The sequence below is a fragment of the Etheostoma cragini genome, chromosome 6, assembly GCF_013103735.1.
Source record: "Etheostoma cragini isolate CJK2018 chromosome 6, CSU_Ecrag_1.0, whole genome shotgun sequence".
Taxonomy (NCBI): Eukaryota; Metazoa; Chordata; class Actinopteri; order Perciformes; family Percidae; genus Etheostoma; species Etheostoma cragini.
Genome location: NC_048412.1, coordinates 10,658,011 through 10,662,725, shown reverse-complemented (window position 1 = coordinate 10,662,725; position 4,715 = coordinate 10,658,011). Strand labels below are relative to the sequence as shown.

Here is a 4,715-nt window from a genome sequence, read left to right as displayed (position 1 = left end):
AGTTCTGAAGGCAAAAGGGGGTCCAACCCGTTACTAGCATGGGGTACCTAATAAAGTGGCCGGTGAGTGTACATTTTATTAAAACATCATAAGTGAATGAAAAAAATACATTTCTCAATGTACAAGTCCTTCATTACAACTTTTGAAAACACACAGAATCTAGTTATTTAACTATTGCAATTACAACAGTAAACGCACCTTGTAAGGTGAACAATCTCCCCGCGAATATTTTCAAAGACAATAAACACAATTCTGCACAGAATTTGACAGTATAAATTACTAGAAATTAAAAATAACATAAAATAAAATATAGTAATACTACAAAATTCTACAATTTTTGTGTGTTTTTTGGGGGGGGCGCTCAAAATGGTTCTCACCCTGGATGTAATTCAATGAAGAACCGCCCCTGGAGTAGCACAGATATTTAATCTGTATCCAGGAGGCTTGAAAAGGAAAGTTAAGTAGGAGCTTTCTGCCTTTCTTCTACTTCCTCTCTCAGTGAAAATCTAATTTTCATCGCTCTGTCTGTCCGGTTCATTCAGACCAGGGTTTCAGGTCTCACTTTAGGCAGAGCAAATACTTTATCTTCATTCACTGAGCACTGAATCAGACATGTAATTCACTTTGACTGGCCCTATCAGTGTCTTCTTTGTAGACAGTCCAGACATAAGAAGACCACCCACATGCTGAAATGCGTAGGAATCCGCAGGATGTATGCTGTAAAACAGCCACAGTGATGGGAAGTACTGCAGCAACTTTACATTCTTAGTAAAAATGAATATGACAAATCAAAAGTATGACATGAAGCAAACTGCAGAATGGAGGCAGAGAGCCAGGTAGTAAGACCAGCTGCAAGATCCCCACACACTTGAGTGCTGTTCCCATTCTTAGATAGTTAACTTAGCTCAGAGGAACCAAAAGCCCATGAGTTACATCAGGCTAAGTGGGTCATATTGTTTACTGCAGTTAGCCTAAGGGTTAGTTTAACAATGTTACCCTCCTGTTGTCCTCGGGTCAAATATGAGCCTTTTTCAAAGTTTCTATGTATAAGAAATTTGAATTTCTTTCCAAAAAAATGAGTGGTTCAATACGCTCTATACAAGTTAAATAAATGTTCGCTGTTCTCAATGGATTTGGGTCTTGTATTCAATTTTAAAGCATTTGAACAAAAGATTGGTAAAAGAACGTTGAAATAGAATTGGAAAAAAACATCGGAAAAATTGACAAAAACGTCAGGAAAAGCACCAGGAAACAAAAAGTTGCATGGGCGACGCAAAGACAACACAAGGGATTAACTCAGATCCCAGTGTGCGTGAGAGAGTGTGTGTGAGAGCTTGCAGTTACCGACACATCCTTGATTGTTGGTACAGTGCTTGATCCTTTGTCCTTTGGGCTTCAATTTAAGCCTATCAAATAAGAGCTGACCTTGTGCAGCAGATGCACTTTATCTTATTGATTACATCAATTAACCACCGCTCCCCCTCTGTCTTCTCACATTTTTTTTATGCATACGCACAAATACCTGTGTCTGTGCTTAATCATTACACACAGACAGTGAGCCCTGCATCTTTCACTATCTGTGCTTATGTGCGGGTTGCTCTGTTTCATTGGTTTAGTGGGAGGGGTGACAACTGGAGTTTGTAATGCATTGCTCCTCCCATGTTTCCTCTGTCCCTGACATTGTGTTTTGTTGGGGTACAACAGCTCCTGCTCTTGTGAGCCAATCCCCCTCTCTCTCTCTCCCCCTCTCACAGCACAAACACACTCTCTCTTTTTTTTTCTCTCTCTCTCTCTCTCTCTCTCTTTGCTGCTCCCCTGTTTCCTGCTGTGTTTCTTCATCCTGTCCTCAGAGCCATCTCAATCCCACTCCCAACTAGGATCTACAAACCAGCTCTTCAAGGTAAGAAAGAAACACACCTCCTCTCTCTCACACGCATCTATTCACCTGTTCACAAAACATTTATTTACCATTAAACTAAAAAAACTAAAAACAACCCGGAATTTTAAATGGTTATTTGACGCAGGTAAGTTGGTTTCATTGTGTGAGTTGATTCACTTGTCCTTGCTTGCTGTGTTGTATGATATGAGCATGTGTTAGTGTTTAACCAAGTTAAAACCCTTTACCTTATGAGGACAAGTCTAAACAAGCAGAGTGAATATTATGTGAAAATATGCATGTAGGGTTATTCAGGGTGTTGTCTGTATTGAATCTTGCAATGTTAATTTACGATGTAGACCTGCTGATTCCTCTGGTTGACTCATTGTTTTATTTGAACTACTTTGGTTGTATTGTGCATTTCATTTACAAATATAAGTTTTACAAATGAAGAGAGTCCACATTGTTTTGATGTGTGTGACATTAGACCAGAAAAAACATTTATGTCAACTTTTACATTGTGAATGCTGCTTCAAGTGAATACAAAACTGCTGGCAGTGTAATCTTCTGATATGTAATATCTTATGCAAGTGAGCATGTTAGATGCAAAACTACTTATTCAAAGAAGTACACTGTAAGTGTTTCAAACCCGAAGATTGTAATAGTTTGGCATTCTAAATTACAGTAAATGACTTACAGTAAAACCGAACTGTCTCCACTTAGCTTTCTTGCTTTTACTGTCTGCATTCACATTTCACCTGTTTGTGACTTAATGCAAATTAGAGCTTAATCTCTATGATGTAAGGTTTATGGAACATGGGTCGCATCATATTTTAGAACAATTTCTGATACAAAACATGATACAGACAAAAAAACATAACTTTTGGTTTGGTGACCCAGGGTCCTCCAGCAAAGGAAGGGGGTGCTGGTGAAAGCGCCGTAACATCATCAGAACTCTATGAACTGTGTCGCCTTCACACAACCATTGGGTGGTCACAGATATTTCATCTTTCAGCAATTTTTCACATCCAATAATGCATTAGATGAAAGTCTTGACATTAATCCACATAGGTTTTCATAGGTTTTAGGCATTTTCACTTTTGTGAGGCTATAAGTGATATCAAAAATCAAGAATCAAGAACTTTATTTGCCATTTGTGTTTTCACACATAGGAACTCTTGTGCGGTTGTTACGCAGAAAGTCAAGTTTAAAAAGAGACATATGATATCACATTTTGTTACTTGTGTGTAAACTTGAACTATTATTATGGACAACCTCTGAACGTTGCCGACATTGTTCAAGCAACCTGGACCCAACAGGACCCAACAGGACCCTCATGTTAGGGACTAAACTAACCACTAGCAGACCAGTAAGTGCAAATGATAAGTCACTGTAAAATCATAAGCTTTACACATAGAAGCCAGTATTTTCAGTATTAGGTTTACACAAGTATAACTAAATGTAAATGTAAAAAGCAGATGTTTCTGAATTTAATTTGTTTTTTTCTCACACAATGCTGGCAGAAACATGACAAACCCTGACGCTACCACTCTGTAGTCCCGGCATCTCATTCACAAGCTTTGGAAAACTTTGGGAAATTGGAATGTCCAGAGCATAGCTTTGAATTTATAACCTGAAAATCAACTGTATCACACACACGACAGTAACATGTTAAGCCGACTAAAACAACATTTGTCTATCTTGTTGTCTAGCCGTTTTACTTGCATGTTTACACATGAAGTTGCTGTGGTAACGCTAAATGCTGTATTGTCAAACAATAACAAACACTGTCACTGCGGTGTTGTTATAGTCTGATGACAACAAAAGGAGTCAAATATTGATTTGTGGTTTATACAACTTTAAAAAGAATCTTAAATGTGTGTTTTTTTTAAAAAGGGAGCGATAGAGAGGGAGATGGATACTTGTGGTGCTGCTTACTCTCCCAACTGTTTGGCAGACTGATAACAACACCCATGACAAGGCTGACACAGCAATACCTAATACCTTTAGACTGACACAAGGTTGCAATTACTGTCTAGTCCATTTATGAACTCCCTTTGCTGAAAGTAAACATGTTTAAGCAAAGGATGGGTGAAAATTATCCATTGATGAGTCATTATTTATGATCATTCATTTCTTTCCTGACTCTATAAAACAGGCTTTATTACTTCTCTGAGAGCACGGTTCCCCAAACGGTACGTGTTTTTCCAAAACGTGTTTTTATGAATTGTTTTTTATGAATTGCAAGCATTAAATCGTCACCAACACGGTCATGCAGCACATCATTATCTTTAGTCTTGTGATTCCATCAAGCCCACACACAAAGGATTAGGTGACTTACAGCGGTTATAATCATGTTATGAAGTTAAGAAACACTGCACCGTTTCTGTCTAAATCGAGCGTGCATCCCTACCTTTGTCCTCGTGTCTTTATCCACAGCGGTGAAAGACATTCATAAACGTTGATTCCCTAAATCGCAAACACTCCAAGGAATTAGAATATCCAAGCCTTGTAATCCATAATTATCTGGTCCCCTCACAATCTTGTAGTTTCTGGCCAAGTTTCGACGTTCAGACATCTAGATAGTGCATCATTTCTCGGTTTCTATAGCTTGTAACTTTTTCCCTGTGCGGGCTAAAACTAAGGTCGACACACCATTACAATCTGTGGCTTCTGCAGATTGCAATGAACCTCCCAGCCAATAGCATCAGCCTATCAAGAGATACCCTCAAACTAAGCCAATGATATCGCAAAGTAGCCTTTGGGCCCACCTGGGAAAGATTGACAGTGGAGCCCACGAATTAGAAGATAAGGTCATAAAACTGGCATCCCTGTGTAG

General features: G+C 38.7%; 1 protein-coding gene across 1 annotated transcript in view; it reads left to right on the top strand.

Annotated features, from left to right (window-relative positions):
- Positions 1 to 1,680: 1,680 nt before the first annotated feature.
- Positions 1,681 to 4,715, top strand: part of entpd3 (ectonucleoside triphosphate diphosphohydrolase 3) — a 15,241-nt gene continuing 12,206 nt past the window's right edge. Inside the window, exon 1 of the mRNA XM_034874904.1 lies at positions 1,681 to 1,900. The gene's annotated coding sequence lies outside the window, so the exon portion shown is untranslated. The remainder of the gene's footprint in view (positions 1,901 to 4,715) is intronic.